The sequence below is a fragment of the Pogona vitticeps genome, chromosome 5 (assembly GCF_051106095.1).
Source record: "Pogona vitticeps strain Pit_001003342236 chromosome 5, PviZW2.1, whole genome shotgun sequence".
NCBI classification, from domain to species: Eukaryota; Metazoa; Chordata; class Lepidosauria; order Squamata; family Agamidae; genus Pogona; species Pogona vitticeps.
This window is the reverse complement of record NC_135787.1, coordinates 67095925-67122141: the sequence shown is the minus strand read 5'-3', so window position 1 is coordinate 67122141 and position 26217 is coordinate 67095925. Positions and strand designations below refer to the sequence as shown.

The following is a 26217-nucleotide window of genomic DNA, read 5'->3' as shown; positions in this document are numbered from 1 at the left end:
CTGAAATGGCTCAAGTTTATCTTGGACTGGATGAAAGCAATATGCACTTTGTTTGTTTGTTTGCCTTCAGTGAAAATGGCACCCTTTATTTCACGTACCATTTCAGGCAGCCAAGCAGGCAGTTGAGACTTTACTTCACTTCTGTCTCCCTTAATCTCACTTAACAGCATGGGTTTTTGGTGTGAGAGGGCAGGGCAAATGCCATGTGAAAGATGTATAGCTCCACCAGCCCACTGCTATCTCTCAGCTAAGAACTGTGAGAAGAAGTTCATTGCATCGAGCGTTAAGATCGGCTGTGCTTAAAAATCTCTTCAATTCAAGATGGAGAATGAAGCAATATGTGGAGAGGAGGTTCATGTTTTGAATCTGTACCCCCCAAATTGTAAAAACAATTATTGTCAGTTATCTGAGCTATATTACTTTTTCATCAAATAGTTCTCTTAAGAAGAAATAACCCCTAGTTAGATTAAAACCTCAATAAATTTCCTGTTGAAGGAAATAAATTATTTTTCGTACATTTGGATGAGATAATCTCCCATCAGAACAAGTTGACAGTTTAACCATTAGAAGTAATTTCTCTTTATGCTTCTTCCAGAGACTGATAACAGCTGCAACTATATGTTGATTAAAATATTCATCTCTCTCTCTCTCTCTCAGCACATACACACACACACACTCCTCTGAGGAAAGCCATGTTTCTGCACGTTCAGATATTAAACATTGTTGCCTCTGCTTATAACCTTAAATAATGTATGAGCTATCCATCAATCTAGTTCATATCTCTGCATTTAAGGTATTTTCTGTGGATTCCATTCCCATGACTTGTATGGATTTTCAAGCTAATGGATTTTCTTTTAGTATTGTTGCAACTCATTAAATAACTTCTACTTATTGCAGATCACAGATAGCATGAATTACCAAAGGCCCACCACAGTTATTCAGAACTTTGAAAGGTCACTGCCACATTTTGTGTTTTTCTAAATAGACTATTAGCACCAGCAGGCTTGGCAAGTATGATTATTTACAGACCTGTCACAGTGTGGCCAAACCAGAAATAAGGGGAATTAAAAGGCAGGGCCTATTCAAAAGCAATATACAGTGGTGCCCCGCTTGACAACAATAATGCGTTCCAGCAAAATCGCTGTACAGCAAAATCATCGTCAAGTGAAAAACCCCATTGGAATGCATTGAAAACTGGTCAATGCATTCCAATGGGGGAAATACCTCATCATCCAGTGAAGATCCTCCACAGGGCAGCCATTTTCGATCCCTGTCTTGCGAAGAATCGGTCCGGAAAACAGCGGGGAGCCATTTTGTGAACACCTGAATCAACTGTTTTTAATCGTCATCAAGCCAAAAAAACAAAAAACACGGTTCCCGAAGCAGGGACCAAATCACCGTTAAACGAAAATCGCCCATTGGAACCATTTTTTTGCGATCGCTATAGCGATCATAAAAAAGGCATTGTAAAGAAATTTCATCATCAAGCGGGGTCATCGTCAAGCAGGGCACCACTGTACAATACAGATACATTGCTTATACATCAGGGAAGGATCAAGTAGAGGAGTTTTTCACCCCTTTATTTTATGGCATGCCCTTCTACTATGGCCACATGCTGTCTATGATGTACACTAAATGTATGATGAAAGCATCATGTTATTTGGATATGTTGTTCTTGTGAAACAGACTTGTTTCCCTCAGAAATCTGTAGAGATTATGCCTAAAGAGATCCCCCAATATAAGCCATATTGTGCGGGTTAACCTCCCTCTGAATAACCACAGACCCATATGTATCACTGAAGAAATGTTGGCTCCCCTGCAACAGTCCTCAGAAAAACTCCCAGATTCACTTTGATATTTGTAATGCAGGTATATAAAATGTCGGTAGCAATTCTGATCAGATACTCACCAGAACATTGTCAGAATGCTTCTTGAAAAGGATTATAAATATGTATTTGGTATACCTCAACATCATCCTTTGAAGTGTCACTAAAGACTGATTCTTTTTTTTAACCTAAGAAACCATGCTAACTATGAGGAGTGTAGAACAGCTAACACTATGCAGGCTGTGTATCAGGAAGCCCTGAGATAAGGGCAATCTGTTGCACCTTAACTCTGAGTTTCTAGTTTTTAAACAAAATATTTGTACAGTAAAGCCAATTCCAAACAGACATGAAACCTAGACTTAAATCATAACCACCACCTAGTACAAAATTCACTGTTTTCCTCCCATTTCCTCATAACTGTGCCATAATTGCCTACTCTGCTGTATCCTTTTGTTAGTGTGGCACTGACAACAGTTTTCTTAAAATATTATTTCTGCAACTACATTCTCTATAGTGGCTACATATACTTCTGAACTGTGGCCAATGAAGCAATAGGGGAGACGGCTGGGGCGCAGGTGGAGGAAATCCTGCTGGGAGTCCGATCGAACACGACTTAGAGCTTGTTATTGGGCCTATTTTGTGGCAATATGGCTGGTGAAACGGCAATATTTCTCCAGCTGTATTGCTTCCTCAGAATGTTGTCCAGTACAGCTATTTTGAGTGGTCTGGGATCTTCTTCAAGTGAGAAATCCGGTGGAGGTCCCGAACTGCTCATCAGCTCACTCTGATGAGTTTGCTATTCATTTTGAGGGGGAAATTGTTCAGATTCACAGTGGGTTGGATTCCACCACTGCAGAATCAGAGGATGTGTCCAGTGTGCCGTGCTTAGGTCAAGTATTAATGGATGAATTTCAGATATTGAGACCTGAGGATGTGGACAGGATGCTTGGATCTGTCCGTTCTACCACCACCACTCTGCTCGACCCTTGCCCATCTTGGAAGATCTGCCAGGGGGGTTCGCACCTGGGTTCAGGAGGCTGTAAATGCCTCTTTGAGAGAGGGTGTGGTCTCTACCACCTTGAAAGAGGTGGTAATTTGGCCACTCCTAAAAAAAAAAGCCTAACCTGGACCCTAGGCTGGTGGTTAACTACCAATCAGTGGCAAACCTCCCTTATTTGGGCAAAGTGTTGGAGTGGATTGTGGCCGGGCAACTCCAGGTGCTGTTGGATGAAATGGATTTTCTGGATCAATTTCAATCAGGTTTCAGGCCAGGTTTTGGTATGGAGACTGCTTTGGTCACCCTGTATGATGACCTTTGCCAGGAGAGAGACAGGGGGAGTGTGACCCTGTTGATACTCCTGGACCTCTCAGCAACTTTCGACACCATCGACCATGGTGTCCTTCTAGATAGGCCGGCTGGGTTGGGAGTTGGGGGCACCACTTTACAGTGGTTCCGCTCCTTCCTGGCTGACTGTCCAGAGGGTGGTGCTGGGCCACTGTTGCTCTGTCCCATGGCGTTTATGTCATGGAGTTCATCAGGGCTCGATACTGTCCCCCCATGCTGTTTAACATCTACATGGAACCGCTGGGAGAGATCATCAGGAGGTTTGGGCTGAGAAGTCAGCAATATGCTCATGATACTCAGCTCTACCTCTTGTTTTCCACCAATCCAGGTGAGGAAGTTTCTGTGCTGAAGTCGTGTCTGGACCTGAAAATGGACTGGATGAGGGTTAATAAATTGAAACTCAATCCAGACAAGATGGAAGTGCTGTTAGTGGGTGCTTCGCCAGATGGGCTGAAGAGCCATTTCCCTGCTCTGAATGGGGTTGCACTCCCCCAAAGGGACATGGTCCGCAACCTGGGGGTGCTCCTGGACCCCGGTCTAACTCTGGAAGCCCAGGTGGACTCGGTGGCCAGGGGCACCTTCCTTCAGCTGCAGAAATTATACCAGCTACGGCCCTACCTGGATGAGTGGAGTCTCATGAAAGTTACACACACACTGGTAATATCTCGTATAGATTACTGCAATGCACTCTATGTGCAGCTGCCTTTGAAGACGGTCCGGCAACTGCAACTGGTCCAGAATTGAACTGCGCAGCTGGTGAGTGGTAGGGTCGCTAGGGGACACATCAAGCCGATTCTGTTTAAATTATATTGGCTACCAGTTGCTGCCCGGGCTCAATTCAAAGTGCTTGTTTTGACATATAAAGCCCTAAATGGCTTGGGCCCTGGATACCTGAAAGGCCGCCTCCTTCCATACGAGCCTACCCAGCAGTTAAGATCAAGCCAGGGGGCCCTTTTGAAAGAGCCGTCCCTCAAGGAGTTAAGAGGGATGGCTTGTAGACAAAGGGCCTTTTCGGCAGCTGCCCCCAGACTATGGAATGCCCTCCCAACTGCGATTTATCTGGCGCCGACACTGATGACATTTCGGCGCCAGGTCAAACCTTCCTGTTCCAGAAGGCTTTTAATTGAAATAATATCAACTGTGAGTCCTGATGGCAATTTTAAGAGTATATATTTTAATTGTATTTTAATTGTTTTATCTTTTTTCTGTATTTTAATTGTCGTAAGCCACTCAGAGACCTTTGGGTAGTGTGGGCAGCATATAAATAAATAAATTATACATTTGTACGTGCCCTCTCTCTCCTTCACTTGCATTAGGATTTTAAACCTTAGTACATCTTTAACGCATGACTTTCATTCAGACTGGTGAGACAGGGGACTTTAACCAAAAAAAAAGGCATCAGAAAGAAATTTGCTTCAGCTTGTCGCTGATCAGAATTTATTGAATAGAGGAGAAGGTGAAACGGACAGTTTTTTTCCCATGCACAAGAATTTCATTTGAGTTTATTTTTTAAAATCAGAATTTACTCCAGTCAGGTCCAGTCATAGGAGGCCTTATTGAGGCCTTCCTTTATTAGTCTCCAACCAGCCCAATCCTGTGAGATTGTTCTTGGCTCAAACTGTGTTTAAAAATATGTGCTTCAGAGATCTAATGTATTGGGAAACATGTGCTTTGAGACAAAACGCATTATGCCTTAATAGAAATGTGTGTATATATTTGAATGCTGTGTGATTTTTAACTGAAAACAAAAAGTAGACTTGGGGAGTATCTGGGCTGCTAAAATATCAGCAACAAGGAAAGGAAAGAAAAGAAAAATCAGCTTAAGGTGTAGTATTGTATGGTTTCAATTTAAAAGCAATTTTTGTACATTTTTAAGCAAATGGCATATTTATGTGGAAATAGGATGGACTGTGTATGAATATCCAAGATAATGACAAGGGTTAGAACTAGATTGATCACAACTGTTCTTAGATACTGGTCGTATTACAGGGCAGTAGAGCAGCCCCTGTTATCAATGTAACTGAAGAATACAATTAGAGGCACAGATGTTTATTGTCACAGTCACAAGAAGTCCTTCTCTTAGTGGTCTACCATGAACAGGAATGGCCTTTTCTGGCAAGCTGCCATCTTTGAAGGCCTCAGCATTTTGTCTTTTATCTCGAGCCTATTCATTGAGCCAAGTAAAACTCAAATAATAATAATTAAAAAGGAAAAAAACTTTAAAGCCAGTAAAATTGGAATGTGGAGTTATAGGAAATAAAAGAGCTACTGTGATAAGGTGAAGGAAACAGGAACATTGCGGTCTCTGAGTGCTACAGTGATTGTTATGGAGTTTTCCTCACCAATTCCCCTCCTCCAGCTATACAATATTCAGCAAAATGTATACAATATTCAGTAATAATCATTACACCGTATGCTTCCTAATAATTATTGAGTATGCTTGCAGGAGTGAGGGGAATTTACAACATGATGGAATTACAGCCTTCTAAATAATAGCTTCACTCTGAACAGAATCACTGAATCAATGGGGTTTATGTCAGTGTTGACTTACCATTCAGCAGTGGCTTCAGCGGGTCCAATCTAGTTAGATTAGCCACTGAATTTAGGCCTCGGACACAAGGGAAGTGTAGCATAGTATTTGCAGTAGCCTTGTGATCTATTCACAGCAAAATCTTGCACATCTGTCCTCACAAAAAATAAAATTCCATCCTCTCTACTGCAACCTTAATTCTATTTTTGTTTAATAGTACATTTTCTATGCTACAATATTTATGGTTACAAAGTAATTTCTGTTTTAGAATGTATTAAGTATATCAATCTTTAACTCACATAGCAAATTATCTACGTTAGCATTTTTTAAAAAATTATTGTTGAATAATATAGTTTGTGACAAGATATATTCCAGCATGAATGATTATCAATGGTTTATTAATTCTAGTTGCTAAGTGTAGAATTTAAAATCCAGTACAATTCCTTATACAAACATCACTGTACTTATAGTAAGCATAGGATGAAAAAAGAATGCAGGATATCAATTTCCGAAACCAGTAATTTAGTAGGAAATTGGTCCATGCAACATCTTCTGTGATTCATAGAAGCTGTCAGTAAAATGTCAGCTTTAGCTTTGTCTATTACATAGTGGAACATCAAAAAGTAAAGAAGAGTAACTCAAGCTTGAAAAGTACTACTCTAGCTACTGATTTGATCCAAATTAGAAATGTCTACTCATAACAATGTTAACATTTTCAAAAAGAATCTCTGAAAATTCCACAATTTAAGAACATGTCAAGAACACCACTCTAGTGACCCTCTTCTGCTTAAAGTTATTATTTTTTAAGGTGAAAGCAAAACATATTCAATATTTTGAAAATGTTATAGAACTTCTATATATATATAGAGAGAGAATGTGTATGCGCGCGCGAAGGGCGCGTTTTCGCACCCTTGAGCCCTGCGCCGTTTTTGCCTCCCCAGGTCCGGAAGAGCAAGCAACGGGCCACGTGATGAAGGGGAGGGGCCGGTGCTGATTTAAGGAAGCGCCGGCCCGTTGGCTGCTGCTCTTTCGATTCTGGCACCCACCCGCCCACCCTATTTCTAGTGTGTCTTTGGGGTCGCCTGTTTTGGGGCCGAATAGGAATTTTTGACCTTTATCCCAATTGGCTTAAGGATGGGGGGATTTTTCGCCTATCCCACACTGGAAAAGGGCTTGTTGGCATTTGATGGTGGTTTTTGTGTTATCGGTCACACGGGCAGGTAGTGCGGGAATAACTGGTTGTCACGGTGTGTCCCCTTTGGTAATTAGCATAAAGCAAACAGCGCGTCGCTTCTGACGGCTCTGCAGATCGTGCGATTACAGGGCCGAAGGAGGCTGACGCGCTGGACCACTTCCGGACCAAAGGTCATCAAACACGATGGCCTGAGGTCCGGGGTGTTTAATTGAGGCCTGACAGGTTTCTCCGGTCGTTAGACAGCTGGAACCTGGGGCCTGGGACTTGCCCATTGACTGATAAGGAATTATTTGGAGTTATTTCCCCGCACTACTGCAGGCCCCCTCAATTTTGGAAATAGTTTATCTGGTTGAATTTGAATTGGTATTTAATAAAGTGTGGCCCATATTTAAATTCCAAGAATAGTTATCTTTATTTCGGGGCTTGGGGAGGCAAGTTGTAGATACACAGTTTGCTTCCACAAAATGACAGGAGCATTTTCCCCTTCTTTTTAAGCATTTGATCTAATTTAAGATATAACTTTAATATAGTCTGTTTAATTATCTTTGATGGCTACTAGAATTTCTTTAACGCACTACCTTCATGGATGGCAGCTCTGGGAAAATTTAAACTGCAGTGCAATTTAAAATCTGGCTGGACACACAGAAATCCGAGATTTGCTGCTGGTTGGCAAGAAACAGATTTGTAATGTAGCAAGGTTGTGATGTTAAGGATAGCTCAATGAGCTAGATTCTAGTTCTGGAGGCAGAGGTTGGGAGTTCAGTTTACCTCCTGAGAAAACAGTGTGCCTCCGTAGCCTTGGGCAGGCTGCCCCAATCCCAGACAGCCCCCAGAAGAAGGGAATGGTAAATAATTTCTTAATATGCTTGTTGTTGTTTAATCATTAAGTTGTGTCCAACTCTTCATGACCCCATGGACCAGAGCACGCCAGGCCCTCCTATCTTCCACTCCTACTTCCTAATTATTAACCACTTCTTAATATGACAAAACGCTTGAAAGATTGCCATGAGTTGGAATTGACTTGACCGCATATGATTATTACTCTTCTAGGGATGCTTGCCACCCCTCCAATTCCACTCATTAAAAGCAGGGCTGATGCCACAAAGATCTTGTACCAGGAATGTTGAGCCTCGTGGCGCAGTGGTTAACCCACTGTACTGCAGCTAAAACTGTGCTCACGACCTGGGGTTCAAATCCCAGATAGCCGGCTCAAGGTTGACTCAGCCTTCCATCCTTCCGAGGTTGGTAAAATGAGTACCCAGCTCGCTGGGGGGGGGCAATGTGTAGCCTGCATAATTAAATTGTAAACCGTCCAGAGAGTGCTTGAAGCGCTAAACTGCAACCATCCAGATGGAGTTGAACTCTATTTCCTCTCCACCCTAACCAAGCTAACCAGGAGTGCTTCATCAACATCTGGAGAGCAAAGATATATCTACCTGTGAGGAATATAAGCAAGAATTTTTATTTTGTCTATCTAAAGCAAGCAAACACAAGAAGCTCCAATCAGTTAGAATCATGTCCAGTTTCACCCAGTTACTGAACAAGTTGTACTACCATGATAACCTGTTCACACTGATCTCAGCTGATTTCTGAAGCTGAAAGGAGTTAGGCATGGTAAATCCTTGAAGTGGGACCCCCTAGAAAATATCAGGAATCTCCAAATAGGGCTAGGAAAGAATCTTGCCTGAAACATGGAGAGTCACTGCTGGTTGACAGTACTAGAGCAAAAGGAGCAAAACATACTGGTAGCATCAAGGAGAAGCAAATACAGTACCTGCTAAAGCCCCTCTAGGCATGGACACCATTCCTAGTACTGATGCTTCCCCTCCTTGCTCCTGCTCCTTCTTCACTTGCTCTCTGGAAGCATTATGGACATAGTGAAAAAAGGAGATAGAGCAGCAACCTCTCCAGCTAACATTTCTTCATCCATTGACATCATGGTTCTCCCACAGACATAACGTATGCAACAAGATTTTGGCTATTCCCTTCCAGGCAGCACACAAATCCTTAAGAGCACAATGACATTTGCAAATGCAGCCTGTGTTTACCACCCAGTAAACACATTCACAAAAGAAGAGCAAACTAATTTGCAAACTGCAGAGCAAGGTAAGCTCCTGGTAGAAGAATCAGATGTCTTTCCATTGGGAGCCCCTCTTCTAATGATGTCCACTGACTCATTTATTTTGAACCTAAGAATACATATGTTTTGTCAATGGATAACATGCATTAAAATGTGTACATTATGGAAAACATGTTTAAAAGTGCATCCATACAGAAAGAAATGCACATAAATATTTTGAATTTCTATGTAGAAAAGAAAAAAAATCCCATAAAGTGATACAAAACAAGGCTGGGAAGAAAATGCACATGAACTGCAAGAAACATGATAAAAATGTGACTAATTTCAGATCTCTATTTGTAATTAACAAACATTATTACAGATAGATCCTTCTTTATGACCCTTTTTAAACCACTGAATCATCGTATAATTTATCTAGTTGTCCCTTGAATTCTCATAGACCTCTAATATTTCTCCCTGTCAACTTCCCCAGCAAACTCATTTATTCAGAGAAAAACAAGCAATATTTCTGTGATCCTCTAATAGGAATTATTAGTAAGACAAATATTTACGGCATCTGGCTCAACAAATTAAGTGTTCGAGGCATGCTCATTTCTCAGTACCCTTCCTCATCCATGACACTGAAAAACATTTCTTAGGTGGTGCCCTATTGTGAAAGGTGAGATCGTACAAAGTATGATCCAAAAGCTCCATCTGATGCAGGACTTTGTGGATCATGGTACTATTAACCCATAGGGGATGCATCTCAGCAAACGTCCTGCTGTTCTCTCAGAGATATGTTGGCAAGCAAAGAACGCTGTGTTCAGTATATCCACAAGGTATACATGTATTACTGCGAGGCCTGAAAATCTCTAAAGAAGCAGTGTTGGGAGAGATTTCACAAGCAGATTATAAGAGACCTGGAAGAATTAATCAAGCTCAGGAGCAGATTTTCCTTATCTCAGAAATCCAGTGTGTTGAGGGCAGGGAGGCAGGTATATTCTGGATGTAGAAGGAATATGCTAGTCTCACATCTCTCAGTCCCAATGAAAGGTGTTGATGGTTTGCCAGCTTATAAAGTAGGGGGGGAAATTACTGTGCTTGTTCAGGCAGTGGTGCTGAATTATTTCACAGTATTTCTGAGCAGCTGCTTGGAAAAGCACTAGCAGCAAAAGTGATATAGGCAGTATTCAACCTGAGATGCTAAAATACACTCTGGAATCGTGTCTCTGTAAGGCTTTATGATTTTGAATGTGTTACACTACAAGCTGCTTTTGTTATCTTCGGTGCAAACCATTTAGGTGACTGATCTTTCCTTACAAAAAATGTAGACTCTCTTTACAGGTGAAAAACAGACTGAATCACACTAATTGTGCTCTCCACAATTAAAAAAAATGTATTAAAAAAATCCAAAGCAAATGAACTGGTAACCCCTCTTCAGAACAAAATTAAGCATATGATTCAAATACTAAATAATTGTGTGCTGTCAAGACAATTCAACTTATGGAAACCCTCTTTGGGGTTTCCAAGATACTGAGTATTCACAAGTCGTTTATGTTTCCTTCTTCTGGGGGCATTCTGGAATTGTGCAGCTTGCCCAAGGCCACACAGGCTGGCTCTACTTGCAGGAGGCAGAGTGGAGAATCAGATTCCCAACTTCTGAGTCTGCAGCCAGATACTTAAACCACTGACCTTTCCAGACAGCATATACTTCACAATCCAGAACAAAATAAAGGGGTACATTGGAACTTGACTTTGTCTACATAATGCTCCTTCCTTCCTTTCTTTAGAGTTCAAAAGTAAATAATTAAATACTTCATAGTGCACTTATCAATTCATCGCTAAGCTGTGGTGACCTAAAAGAACACAGGTAAAATCAAATGAAAATGGAGAAATGCTCTAAAAGATCAATGGCAAAATAATACTAATAACCTCAAAGTATTGATTTAGTGTTTTTGTAAAATGCTAACCAAAATCTTGTTGCACAGTTACACAATTAGCATAACTTTAAGAAGCAGATTGCCCCTGATTATCCATTACATGCTGAGACATATAACTCAGTATTGAACCAATAATGTCTATGGTGATTTCTCAACTTTGGGCAATTCATCTCCAAATGTTACCCCAGTCATGCTACACCATTGTAACTCTGTAAGACGAATTGGTCCACTACATTATTCACTGAAAACCACTTTGAATCTCTGAGGGGAAAAAAGTTCAAAATTTCCTGGAGGGAGAAACGCTTCCCACGGCTATACTTTCCAATAACCAAAAAGAAGACCGTTCTTTCTTCCCACAGTAAAATATAAAGAAATTAAATGGCTATGTTTTGATCTTAGTGTGCATGAAGGGGGGGATGTTACCTGTAACTGACTTAGATGGATGGTTCTCACAATATGTCCAGAATATGATGTTGTTATGTGCCATCAAGTCAGAAATGACTCAGACTGACCCTAATAGCACTTTCAAGGTTAATGAGATATTTTAAGGAGTGCTTTCATAGTTATACAATCTCAGTGAGTTTCCATGGCTGAGTGTGGATTTGAGCACAGGCCTCCGGAGTCCTAGTCCATCACTCTATCCGCAACATCACACTGGGAATCAAGGTATGATAGCCCCAGTTTATTCACTTTAGCTTCTGTTAAGAGTTTATATTTGGTTTAATTTATAACCCCCTCATTTGTCTTTCTGGTAGCCCATGGAAAGCATTTCTTCTCCAACACATTTCAGAGAAATCTTTTTCTTCTACTGTCAGGTTGCCTCAGTGTCCATTTCTTACATCCTTACATAGCTATCAGGAATAGCATACTATGAATTATCCTTGCCTTGGTCTCCAGTGACAGGTCCTTACATTTAAGAAAATTTTCTAGTTTCTTCATAGCTGCCCTCCCAGGGCTCACTATTTCTGTGATTTCTTGTCTGCCGTCTTCATTTTGATTTATGACTAAACCAAGGTATAGAAACTCTTTAAGAAGTTTGATGTCTTTGAAACAGCTCCAGCATAGCTGCCTGCTACATATTAAAGGTAACATGGAATCCTGAATTTTTATGGAATTTTACTTTCATGGAAAATTCCAGAGCAGCAGCACAAAAATAAAATGTTAAAAAATGGAGAGCTGGAATCAGCTTAAAGAGTTAAGAAAAAGTAATTGTAGCCTCAGCTTTTGTGGCACAGAGCCCACTTTGCATCTCATTGGGTTCATTTGTCATTCTTTGACACACCTGTGTGCTTTCAAAGCCCTCAGGTGGCTACCAAAACAAGCCGTGGCAACCAGTGTTGCTGCAGTAGTGCCAGCTAATCTCTTAAAAATAACTTGGAGTAATAATCACTTGTTAATGCCTTTCCAAGAATAAGCTGGCAGCTGCTAATAAACTTCACCACAAGAGCAGAGAATTAGACCTAGCCATCTTATCTGTAAACGTCATTTGAGCGAATTTGTTTTTCAAACTTGGAAATGTGCCCCTCCTTGCAAAGAAGCTTTTCAACACTTAGTAGTCAGCCCTCCTGTGTTTTATCCCCTGAGAAGCTGGCAGTTATCTTAAAAAGAAGCCAAAGTGCATGCTGTTTTAAATTGCATTCCCTATAAGGGCACATATGTGTTTCTTCCAGGGCTATGCAACTTGCTGCCACCAAAAATGCATCCTTTTAACCATTAGACTGTTGTCTGCCAGTCCACTAATGAATACTAAAGTAACTTGCTGCCACTGGACTGCATCCACAACTAAACTGCCAGTATAAATAATTCAGGGCTAGTTTCAAGACCTCATGGGCAAAAAGGAAAACAAAACCAGTTTATGCCATTTTGATGTGTCAAGAAATGGATGAAAAACTGAAGAGGCGTCATATACTTCAACATGCTAAAGAACCTATCCTATGAACGAAATCCCTTCCTTCTTATGAAAGGCATTATGAGGGCCTACTTTTACATAAATATGTGACACGGGGAACTTCCAATGGGCATTATCCAATGGTCTCAGCAACTGGTCTGTGTGATAAGCAAAATGTGTGAATTATAGGGCAGTCTATGAATATATAACAAATGTTAAATGACAGATTTGTTCTTCATTCACAAGTGCAGGAGAGCAAGGCTTCATTTTAATTCCATGAAGCTCATGCAAGTTGGCCTGTCCATCAGACACTTCATTTTAGTTCTGTGTCAGATTGACAGACCAATTTGCACGAGCTTCATGGAAAGGAGAATGCACAATATTTTGAAGGCACTTAGACACCAACGACATGCTGATTACTTAGACAGCAGAAAGGAAAACTCACAGCAAATAAAGCACTGTCGTCTGAATGCTCATCAAAGGACTATCCTCTCTAAAAGACATGTGACCACAAAATTTATACCCTTTTGTTTCCTTTGATTCAATATTATATTTATTCAATTCAATTCTAGTTCTCATTCTAATTCTATTTTTGCTTATAGCATGCACATCCAATTGTTAGTCTAAACCAGAATAGACCCATTAAATCAATAAATGTTGATATAACAAATCCCATTCATCTAGTCGGGACTAACAATTGGATTTAGCTCAATATAGCGTTATCATACATCAATCCAGAGTGGGCTTTGATTTTCTTCTTATGTTCGCCCCTGAATTTCACCTGCCAGCAAATATGGGTGTCTTTTTTAGACTAGAGATTTTGAAAAACTGAATGAATTTTCAAAAAGTGATGCCAAATAACATGACAATTAAAAAAGCCCCAACAACTTTGTATAGAAAAGAATTTCTATGATCTGGCAGAAAGGGCTGAATCTCCTTCTAAACATCCAATTTTTCCCAAGTTATAACTTTTCCCTCCCAGCAATCTGAAATTGGACCTCTGAAAGCCTGTGAATACTATGATATGGGTGTTTTTTATGTCAGACATATCAAGTAACAGAAGGGGTAGTAAATGTAGTTAAATGTAGATGTAAATACAGCAGATTGGGAGAGTATAACAATTAAAAGGGAAAGCTCTATAAAAATAAATTATAAGTGAAGAGCAGATGGGCGGGGGGAAAGGACACTGGAACAGATGTAAACATTATTCTAAAGTAGGAAAGATTTATCAAGACAGCAAACACAACAGTAACACATTTATTTTTGTCCATTGCTAACAGTGCTGAGCTTTGGCCCCCAGAGATAAAGCAATGGAATATGCTTCCTTGGTCATCAGCCTGGGAAATAACTAGTGATGGTCACAAGCCAACCACTGTGTCATCACAGATTTATGTGTGCTGTCTTACTTCATGCAGTTTCTTTCATTTAAAGCACTGAACTCTGGTAAGTTTCTTAGAGATTCGAATAATGCAAAATAAAAGACAGTTTAAAAATAAAATTGAATGGTAAATGAATGAAAGCACTCTCATGTTTCTATTAACAGTTTTTATAGCCGGGGGGCGGGGACCAAGAATTTTAAGAGCAATGGTCATTGAAGTTATTATTTAAAGCTAAATTAAACTATCCCAATATCTCTTAAACTCAACAATTTTCCCCTAGTGGATATGACTGATAGACAGATGCCATCAGCACCACCAGTTCTGTATGCAAACTGCAAGCTTCCATGTCATTCGTTTCGTCATCGTTTAGTCGTTTAGTCGTGCCGACTCTTCGTGACCCCATGGACCAGAGCACGCCAGGCCCTCCTATCTTCCACTGCCTCCCGGAGTTGGGTCAAATTCATCTTGGTTGCTTCGCGGACCCTGTCCAGCAATCTCATCCTCTGTCGTCCCCTTCCCCTCTTGCTGTCACACTTTCCCAACATCAGACTCTTTTCCAGGGAATCTTCTCTTCTCATGAGATGGAGCCTCAGCTTCAGGATCTGTCTTTCCAGTGAGCACTCAGGCTTGATTTCCTTTAGAATGGATAGGTTTGTTCTCCTTGCAGTCCAGGGGACTCTCAAGAGCCTCCTCCAGCACCACAATTCAAAGGCATCAATTCTTCGGCGGTCTGCTTTCTTTATGGTTCAGCTCTCACTTCCATACATCGCTACTGGAAAAACCATAGCTTTGACTATTTGGACTTTTGTTGGCAAGGTGATGTCTCTGCTTTTTAAGATGCTGTCAAGGTTTGTCATCGCTTTCCTCCCAAGAAGCAGGCGTCTTTTAATTTTGTGGCTGCTGTTTCCATCTGCAGTGGTCATGGAGCCCAAGAAAATAAAATCTGTCACTGCCTCCATAACTTCCCCTTCTATTTCCCAGGAGGTGATGGGACCAGTGGCCATGATCTTAGTTTTTTTGATGTTGAGTTTCAGGCTGTTTTTTGCACTCTCCTCTTTTACCTTCATTACAAGGTTCTTTAATTCCTCCTCACTTTCTGCCATCAGAGTGGTATCATCTGCATATCGGAGGTTGTTGATATTTCTTCCGGCAATCTTAATTCCGGTTTGGGATTCCTCCAGTCCAGCCTTCCGCATGATGTATTCTGCATATAAGTTGAATAAGCAGGGGGACAATATACAGCCTTGTCGTACTCCTTTCCCAATTTTGAACCAATCAGTTGTCCCATATCCAGTTCTAACTGTTGCTTCCTGTCCCACATATAGGTTTCTCAGGAGATAGATAAGGTGGTCAGGCATTTCCATTTCTTTAAGGAATTGCCATAGTTTGCTGTGGTCCACACAGTCAAAGGCTTTTGCATAGTCAATGAAGCAGAAGTAGATGTTTTTCTGGAACTCTCTAGCTTTCTCTATAATCCAGCGCATGTTAGCAATTTGGTCTCGAGTTCCTCTGCCTCTTCGGAATCCAGCTTGTACTTCTGGGAGTTCTCGGTCCCCATACTGCTGAAGCCTACCTTGTAGGATTTTGAGCATAACCTTGCTAGCGTGTGAAATGAGTGCAATTGTACGGTAGTTGGAGCATTCTTTGGCACTGCCTTTCTTTGGGATTGGGATGTAGACTGATCTTTTCCAATCCTCTGGCCACTGTTGAGTTTTCCATGTCATTAAGCAAGGATAAATAAGGTGTGGCCCTCAAAATGTTACAGCACTACAAGTTCCATAAGCTTTCATCATCAATTGTGTTTTCTGGTGCTGATGGCAAGTCCCCAACAATGTGTAGATGGCCACATCTTCTCTGTCCTCTGTCCCTTACCCAAGATGGTAAGGTATCTTATGCTGCTGGACAAATTTCTATGCACCTTCCTCTAGAGCGCCATCACCCCCGTTTTCTAGAGAAGGCAGAACTACCGTAACACAGGCCTCAGTCTGTCTGACAGCCTGTACAGAGCGAAAGAGTTCTTATCAGCAGAACTGTTGGTACTAGATATGCCAGGTCAGGCCTTGTTCTTGTAAGGTATATCTGGCACGCTCTGTCTTTCCTTCCAGCTAACTCAATACAGTAGTGCCTCGCATTACGACATTAATTCGTTCCAGCGAAATCGCTGTAGAATGAAAACATTGTAATGTGAAATTTAAAAGCCCATAGAAAGGTATTAAACCCAATTAATGCATTCCTAGGGGCTTGAAACTCACCGTCCAGCGAAGATCCTTCATAGTGCGGCCATTTTCGCTGCCTGTGCAGTGAGGAATCCATCCCAGAAAAGAGCGGGGAGCCATGTTTTTTACCTGGTGGCCATTTTGAAACCACCAATCAGCTGGCTGAAAATCATCGCTTTGCGAGAATCGGTTCCTGAAGCAGGGAACCAATCATCTCAAAGCAAAATTCCCCCATAGGAAACATCATTTTGCAATCGCAAAACCTTCAACGTAAAGCAATTTCGTCGTAAAACGGAGTGCTCATAATGCGAGGCACCACTGTATTTTATCAAAACTATTTTTTAATGGTTAGAATCCTATGACAATTTCACACGCACAGAAGAGAAGCTGTTGGTGCAGTGAATTGCTGAGGTCTGAGTTTGTGCACAGTCACAAGTCTGGCCCTCGCATGCACCTGACAACTAATCTGTTCCACAGTTGCTCTTCTAGATGTGTAAAGAAGCAATAGGATTCTGGCCAGTGGGTCTACACATTTTGCAGAACAATGAACATTTTTGTCCACTTCATCGGCTTGGTTACTATCTCCTCATTTTCTGTTCTTGTTGTTATTTTTACTTTTAAATTAAGGTAAAATCTTACTTCTTTTCTTTCAAAATCCCACTCCTCTGGATCTATAGACAGGAATACATTTTTAAAAAATTACATTAAAATAAAGACCTGGCTATTGGGCTCTCTGCAATATTTATGTTAACATTTTATTTCAATAATGAAAGGGTTATCATCTCCCAGATATCATAATGAAGCATCAAGGCAGATTGGGGGAGAAACATAAAGACAGAAGAAGCACCAGCATGTAAGAGGATAAAGAAAGTAGAGAGAGGCAAAGGCCAAAATTCTGTTGCTTAGTATAATAAATCACACTGGAATAGGCCAATTGAATTAATGGGTACAGTATTTCATGAGTCCTCTATGCATTCCATTAATTCAAATAGACCTATTCTAGTGTAATTTACAGCACCAAGCAAAAGGATCTGGGCAATTTCTGTGTGAATTCCCACGGGCAAATTTACAAAATAATGCTCTTTCCTGGCTACTGCAAGATCAGGGAGAAGAGTTTGAGAAATCTGGATCTAAGAGTCTTCTAGGAAACTGAGGGTGGAAAGGAAGAGTTACAAGTAAAGTAGGTGATACATGTAAGGAGAAGAAAGATTGCATTTAGAGTGCAATTCTAACTGTTGAAAATGGCCAAGGGCCAACTGAGTCAATGATAAAATAGCTGAAGCTGTACTGCATCAAAATCCCACACACAATAGTGATGTTGGAAATTACATCTAAGGCTAACCTTGCCCTGGCCTAATTTCACATCAGCAGTGTAACTGTGTGTGGGGGTGAAGGAGGTTGAGATCTGGCATAACTTGGCTCCTCCTTCACTCCACCTTTCTTCACTTTCTTTTTTATTCTTCTGCTGGCAGATCATAGCCAGAAAAGCATTTCTGCTGGCAGATCATTCTGCAATTGATCTCTGAGATTCAATAGCAGAACAGTATTATTCGGGCAAAAGATTTCTGCTAGCCTCCTGCAGCCACTGCATCTTTGAACTAGGACTGCACTGCCTATAATTAATATTAATAGGAAATTGCTGGAAGAAACCAAGAGTAGTAAGCTGGACTTCTGACCCTGCTGATAAGGTAAATAGAAACAACACTGCCTTGCTTGGAGAGGAATTAATTGAATGAGGAATTAACTACTTTCCCTATTAAGCAAGTTCCATTTTCCTGCATCGTAGGCAGAATTGTTGACAATTATCTACAATACAAAGAAAACACAGAATTTCTGCTCCTTGCTATCTCATCTCAAATTTGCACAGGAAAGCTTTTAGCTACTGTTTTTAATGCTCACACAACAGTGCACATTTGTACAGTACATACCAATACTGGAGTATGTATGTATGTATGTATGTATGTATGTATGTATGTATGTATGTATGTATGTATGTATGTATGTATGTATGTATTTATTTATTTATTTATTTATTTATTTATTTATTTATTTATTTATTTATATACCGCCTATCTGGTCGTGTGAGGACTACTAAGAAGAGAACTAAGAAGATGACAACATACAGGTTATGTAAATATAAAGCTTATGTTATATACTTGGAGCCATTAAGGTTTTGTGTGGGTTTAGAAACCGAAAGTCAGCATAACCTCTTTCCTGGCAATATTCTATGGTAACAATCACTCTCCAATGCCATTTTATCCAATTTCTGCTTAGTCTCTGATGAATAAACTGTGTTTAGAATTCAGAGTTCTATTACTGTTTATTCTCACCATTATTATATTTCTTCCTCTTCAGGTGTTACTTAGGTGTTTTTGGAGGCTTCTGCTGAACAGACATAGCATGCTAATTAGCATGCAGTAGTGAACAACAAAATGCCATCCACATCTGTGGCATTACCCATTGAGTCAAGGGCAGAGGCCGGAAGATTTCTCAGAATAAGCCAGCATTATGAGAATTGTAGTCCAAAAAAGGGGGCTTTTTCTTTTCCTCCTCTGGAAAAATAAGATTAGACTGACTAGAGCCAAACCATCTTCGCTTAAATTTCATTTCTGTCCAGTTCCAAGCACACTGATTCCTACATAATTTATCCACAGTGGGTTTGATTTGCATAATTAAGAGCTGGTAACTTTTCATTCACTGCTCATTTCCTTTACCTGCTTGCATTATCCACTCTTCTCAATATACATAATTAAAATGAAAATTTAGAGTTTATAAATTAATGACACTAATTAGCAGCTACCTAAGATATAATTGATTATTAGGCCTTGGGGAGTGCTTCTCCAAGTACCCACACCACGGTTCAGGTCTGGTACAGATGTAATTCCAAAACGCTTTTTCAGACTGCATCAGCAAACTTTAAGGATCTAAACTACAGTATTTCCCTTCTTTCACACATTCCATCTTTTTTACTTACTTTAGGATTAACACAATTTATGAACAAAGGAAAAATGTTTTAAACTATCTTCATATTTACTCATAAGTATAGAGGTCTAGTCAAGATTTAAACCTTGGGGGAGTTCACTCTCCCTTATTACAGTCCCAGTCCAGGATAGGTCCACCTTGTCTACAATTTATATTGCAAAATAAGAGACCATTATTCTGGAATAAAATAGCCCAAAAGACACAGCTGTCAGGTCCCTTTAAAGCACATTTTAGCCCATAGTTTATTGTTCCACTGAAGTAGCATACAGGGAGCTAATGGTAAACTGTGGCTTGCATGAAACAAGAAGTGGGCTTTCTGATCTTGAGAAAGAATGAGAGAAGAAAAGGGACTGTGGATGAGACTCAAGCTCATTCATGCGCTTTAACATGGTTTTCACGAGTCTCTCTTTCTCCACATCCTAAATGCAAGAATATCTATCTATCCATCTCATGAAAGCTAAAATCTTTTGCTCTGGGCACTAACTAGTTTAAAATAATCTACAAACTATTTCTGGAACTCTTCAAAGAGTTTCCATTAAACCATCACATATTGCAGAAAGGAGAGGCACCAGTTTTTCTATAGAATCTTGCACATGGGCAGAAATCCAGATTTTCCAAAGTTCTTGCTCACATGTAAATCTTGCATGTGAGCAAGAACTCTGTTCAGATTTGGTGCTGAAGGCATTTTTGAAAAGCAGCAACAAAGTCAAAGTAGATTTCCTGGTCTAATCATGTTCATAGCTCGAAAGTTTGTAGTGCCTAAAGAGGGCTTCTGTGAAGCTCAACAACAAACTCACTATTTTGTGATCTGTGATGGAGGTGGAAATCATTTGGTTCCCATTTTAAGGCACAACTGTCAACTTTGTTTTCTCAAATGATCCTTGAAAATGTACAAAAATAATAGGAAAAATTGATTGAAAAATGTGTGTTTTGGATAAGTATATACAAAAATGAGTATATTTTATTATGACAAATAGTGCTCACAGGACACTGGTACACACCATTCTGCAACCTTTAAAAATGTCTGAAACAGACTTAAAGCTGTAAGAATGTGAAACAGAAAAAACCAAAATCAGTAGATTTTTAATTTAGGTTACAGAAGGACAATTTTACCAAGCTTTATTTGATGATTTAGTAGGCCATTGTTTCAAAACTGGATTGGTGTTTTCCCGACATCAGCCAACTGCAAAGTCGCCTGAAATTCCTCATTTATATACAATCCCTCTTTTTTGTTTGAATATAACAGATTGATTGTGTGTTCATTTTTCCTGTTCCCTCCGCCTTTCCTTTCTGCCCTGTTTCTTTTGCTTTGGCCTGCTTTCTCTTTCTCTTCTTTCATTTCTTGCAACGCCCTCACTGTCTCAATATTTCAAGAACAGATTTTGCCTAATGCACAACTCAAGAATCTTTTTATCAACAAAAAGCTAACTTCCATGCATACACTCAAAAACAGGCGAATATTATTTATGATTATAGCTTCAGCATCTCACATTGTGTTGTAAGATGTTGTATAGCATTATAATAACTAGAGATGGGAGCTTCTTAGTCATCTCCCGGAGAAGATGAATATGAAGTTCGCCACCACAGTGAACTGGGCATGCGCTTACCACTTGTGGAGCAGTGTATGGGGCTGTCGTCCTTCAAGCCGCACCAATCACAAAGGTAGCTCAGCTGGGGTGTCCCCACCTCCCTGCACTGCTGACCAAGCAGCAGCTCAGCAGAGAGGCTTGTCATCCCCCCCCCCACTAGATTGGTCAGTAGCACAGGAAGGTGGGGATGCCACAGCTGGGCTACTTATGTAATTGGTTTGATGCAAAGGACGATGGCCACCATGCCACAAGTGGTAAATTGATGCCCAGTTTTAGGGGAGGGTCCAATCAGACTGGCCACTTGTGATGGTCAGCTTCATATTAATCACCCTCATGAGATGAATACGAAACTCCCATCTCTAGTAATAACCGTTAGGTTTGTTTTTGTTTCTTTATTTTTGTTCCTTTAATAGGAAGAGATCCATTGAAGTGGAAGTACAATTTTAATTAACAATTTTATTAGTTAATTTTATACATAGATGTAATATTTTGATACAGAGAAACCAGGAAAATCATTTCATCCTTTCTGCCTAGCCTTTCAAAATAAGTCAGGCATGAAGTTTATAAAAACACTGGAATTTAAAAAGAAAACATGATCTGAACTATTGTTTTGCTAGTCTGAGGGTTTCCCTACATTCATAATTTTTTACTCTAACGTTTCACATTTTAATGTCATGTTATGCTGCAACCTTTTTTTAATAGTTGCTGATATTTGTTGATGGTGTGGCGAGGCTTTAGTTATCATTTGGTATTCACAATGACTTATTCCAAACTTTTCTGAGGCAACAGCCTCGAGGCATGGAGCACTGAGGGCAGTGAATTTACCAGTATCATCGCTCGCTCACCACTGCCTCAGCACAGTTCTAATTTTGTAGGGGGGAAATCTAATGTTGGAGGAGGGGAGGTAAAGAAAATCAAACCTCCAGGTCTCCCGTGTCTCAGAGCCAAGCGTTTGAGACCAAATATATTGGCCAACTCCTCTTTGTACTGTTGTCACTTCCTCCGTCTCTCCTCTGGTATCCTTTATATCTTCTCGTGAGCTGTGTGAAGAGTGAGGAGGGGAGGCAGAAGCATGCGATGGAACACAGGAGAAGGCATTTTGTTGTTCCCACAGGCATCAGGCAAGCTTGGACCACTCCTGCTAAATATGAATCACTTCTCAGGTTATTTCCTCAGTTTCCACAACTTCTTTTGAAACTCTAATTCTGGCTAAATTCTGACCACATATATGTGGTTATAATAATATACAATTCCTCATCCAGTATAATTTGAAAATAAAACCACAACCAGTCACAGTTTGCTATATGTAGGAGTGCCTGCAGCTACTGTTTGTACCATCTGTCTCTCATAAGGAACAGAATGAGTTCACACTTATGTCACATATTCTACTAATTGTGCCAGATATGTCAACACAGATTATGAAAAAAGATCAGTTGTAAGTTAGATCATGTTTTTAGCTTGGTCAATACAGTCACAAGACAATTACCTATCAGCATAGATTTCTGGCTTAATATTTGTATCTCTTAAGCAGTGATCAGTTACTGGGCAAAGGATTATAAATGCTATTTTTTTTTAAAAAAAAATTGCAGCTACACAAATGCAACTCAAGAATTTGGCCAATTGCAAACTCCATAGTCCAGTAATGTTAATGAAAGTTGTAAGGATTCAAATAACAAGTGCGGGTAAATACATTTATAGGTGTTCTAGCTTTTGATTATCAAGCACTAATGATGGGAGTGTGAGATGTACAGTACTTCTTGTTTTACTCTCCACAGTGTTTGGAAAGGGCATTTATTTGTTATTTATTTGATTTTTATACCATCCATCTGATGAATGGTCACTCTGGGTGGTTCACAACCTATAGCAATAACATAAAAAGAAACAAGTACATCAAATTGCATAAATGAAATTCAAAACAAACATCTAAAACAAAATTAAAACATGACAGCAATTACATTAAAAAGCGGAAGGTCTCAAAGTGCTTAAGACAGCAGATTTTGAAAGTCTGACAAAATAGGAATGTTTTTAAAATCTTCTTGAAAGATTTCAGGGAGGGGACCAGGTGAATTTCAGGTGGTGATTCATTCCAGCCCCCAATCCAAAGGTAGCAGGGGGCCCCACCCAAAGAACCTCTGTCTTGTCTGGATTCAATTTCAGACTCTTCTATTTCATGACCATGTCCAGGAAATACTCAAGGGGCAGGACAGCATCCATTGCAGAAGGTACATGAAAAAAACGAAGTGTAACTCAATCCAGCTACCTTCTAAGCCTCCACTCCATAATTTTTTGTCCATTGTCTATATATCAGAATACATACAACCTGCATTTATTGTGGACACTTTTGGCATGTTTGAATTAAAGCTGCTTGTGCTCTCTCTCTCTCTCTTGTGCTGTGCATGTGCCAGCTTGCTTATATGAAAGGCAGTGGAGGAATACACATAAACTCCCCCCAAGCATCCCCTCATGTGGAACATTTTGTGTTGCACACATAGGTCTGAAAAGGAGACTTTTAAGTGCATTCAGAAGAACATGCTTATAAAGTTCCTGTCACTGGAAGCTCTGATGAGGTGAGAGAGCTATAACTGGATCTGTTCTGGAGGGGAACAGAGATGTATGCAGGGCCTGCCACCTGCAGCCTTTCCATGTTTGGGAAGGTCTGAATGGAGAAAATAACCATACTCACAAGAAGACGCTCATGTGACCAGGAACCCTGCTAAAGCTCTCAATACTCTCACCCTGACATCTTACGTTTTATGGGGTAGTTTGTACTATCATTCCTCCCTCCTTATGTGTAACTGTATGGCCAAATCATCAGCAGATTCCCATTTTCACAGATCACCATATTCCCACTTTCACAGATCTAGCAATATATGAAATCTGGAAGTAGGGCATTGTGGGAGTACAGTGGGCAAATAAAGCACAGAAACACCACCTCTCTATCTCCCAGGGGGATTTTTCCCCCTGTGCCTCTCTTTCCCTCCTCCCTTCCCCCTCTTAATAAAACAAGTTTAATCCATTCTATGGCACATATCTTCCAAGCCACTTCTTCAAATAAATCTCTGGTAAAGTCAGACAAACACATTTAGGATTACAACCTTGATTGCTTTGCAAATCAACAGATGCTGGAGGAAATGCCTGCCAAAACTGACAGAAGACTTTCAAATTCAACAAAGTAGAGACAGATTCACCTGCCCATTAGTCTGCGTACAAAATCCTGATGGGTATTTTCTTTCAGCAAAACAAATGGAGCCCATCAATTTTCTCCCTAGGAAGAGATAACCCCTATGTGGATAGGAGGGCCTACTGAGGCAATCTTCAAGAAAAATTTAAAAAGCACTTACTAGAATAGCCATTCTGTTCTCTGCCAGTGAGCATACCAACCCCGCTGAAGACAATGCATTTGGTATTCTGCCCAGCACTGCTTTCAAGAAAGAGGCTTTTGGTGTGTCAGTTTTTAATGCCTGTATCACTATTTACGGCAGCTGTTGCTGAAGGATAACAAAAGTCCTGTGCAAGCTAGAAAGGACAGTCAATGCCGTTTCCATCCACAGTGCTGGAGTAAATAAAAGAATCAGACCAGGACCAACATCCTGCCAGATGCAACAAGCTTTCAAACGCTAGCTAGTGTAGAACAGCAGCAACTTTTCTTCCTTGGCAACAGATGGTATGCTTGGCTTTGATCCGTCATGCAAATATAAAATAAATCAAAACCTTGTTACAGTAAGACTGTTTCCATCCCTCACAGCTTTCAGGCATTATCCTTATTGACTTTAATGCAATCAGGGTTATATAAGGACATATGCCACCTTTCTGACGGTAAATGACACAAGAAGCTTAGGCATGCCTTCGCAAATCTGTAATATACACTCCATCAAACGGACCATTTTCAATGGATTCACTTCTTGCATCAGTGGCTGTGAAGAAACAGGAAGCAGCAACTGGAATGCAGGAAGAATGAAATCTTTTCTGTCCCTATGCAGGTTCTAGGGATAAAGAGACGTTATCTTTAACTCGTCCACTCACATGTGTCAACCTGCACAGAATCACGAGTGCTTAACCCAACTGAAATCAACTGGCTTCAGTGAGACTGTTTAGGATTAGGCTTCTCATAACCTCTTGTTCTCAGGAAGAAACAAAGAGGGTGGTTATTGAAATGAATCAAGAGTGGCATCCTTTTTGTCCTCCCTGCTCCCATTCTTCTCCTCTCCCTCCATCCTTCCTTCCCACAGTCTCAAACAAATGACTCTCTTTCTTTGCAGCTGCCTGGGAATCAGTGACTCAGCGATAGAGCGGAAAAGTAGATGGCTGAGAAAAAAATTTGAAATGCCAATAGAGGCGTTCACATATGGCAAGCCGCTAGAAACTAAATTGCTTCGACATCTGAGTAAAAATAAATGATCTTCTGGCAGAAGAGTGAAAAAATCACTGCTGCTAAAAAACAAAAACAAAAACAAAAAAATTCCTGTCAAAATAATCCAGCCTTCCATGTACATTGTGTATTCACTTTTTTTTAAACATCAATTTAAAACATGCTAAAATTGATTCAACTATTGTCCTTTTTCCAAGTGGAATTGGGCTCTGAGTTGGGGGAGAAACTCCCCTTGTCTTCCTACAGCAAAAGTTCTCTATAGATTTGGGGGGTGGGTTAGTATGGGATTTCTTGGATGTTTCATAGTTATTTAATTTCTGCCACATATATGTGCAGAATTACTAGAATTTCTGCACCAAAAATACATCTTTTCTGTAGAAGATTGCCCAGAAAGGATATTGAGCTGTGCAGAATTTGGCAATTTTCTTCCAAAAAAGGCCAGGCAAAAAAAACTGGAGGGGGAGGAGGAGGAAGTAGAAAAGCGAAACTGAGATCTCATTTTGGTGGGAAGCCAATAAATCTTTGTGGTGCAAGAGGAAGTCTTAACATGGTGAAAATAGAAAATTGTCAAGAATGAGAAATTAGATATCTCACTATTCACCGGACTGGTTGCTAGCTAAAGTAGCAGAGGTATAGCTAAAGCCAGACAGAGGCAGCATTGCTGTAGCTACATCATTAGAATGCAATGAAAAAGGGGGCTGGGATGAAATGGATATCTTCTATGTAGGGAAAGACTACAAGCATTTTAGGTTTTTTCTGAAAGACAGTTTGCTCAGACTGTGCTGCAGGGTACACATGAAGCTCCTGTCAATGGATTGTACATGCAGATGCAAGCTGCTGCCTACAGCAATACAATGAGAGTGTGAGCTGCTTTCATTGTGTAGAATTGTTGACCAAAA

General features: G+C 40.3%; 1 protein-coding gene across 1 annotated transcript in view; it reads right to left on the bottom strand.

Moving 5' to 3' along the window:
• Positions 1–26217, bottom strand: part of SGCZ (sarcoglycan zeta) — a 728738-nt gene that overhangs the window by 339556 nt on the left and 362965 nt on the right. The window lies entirely within an intron of this gene.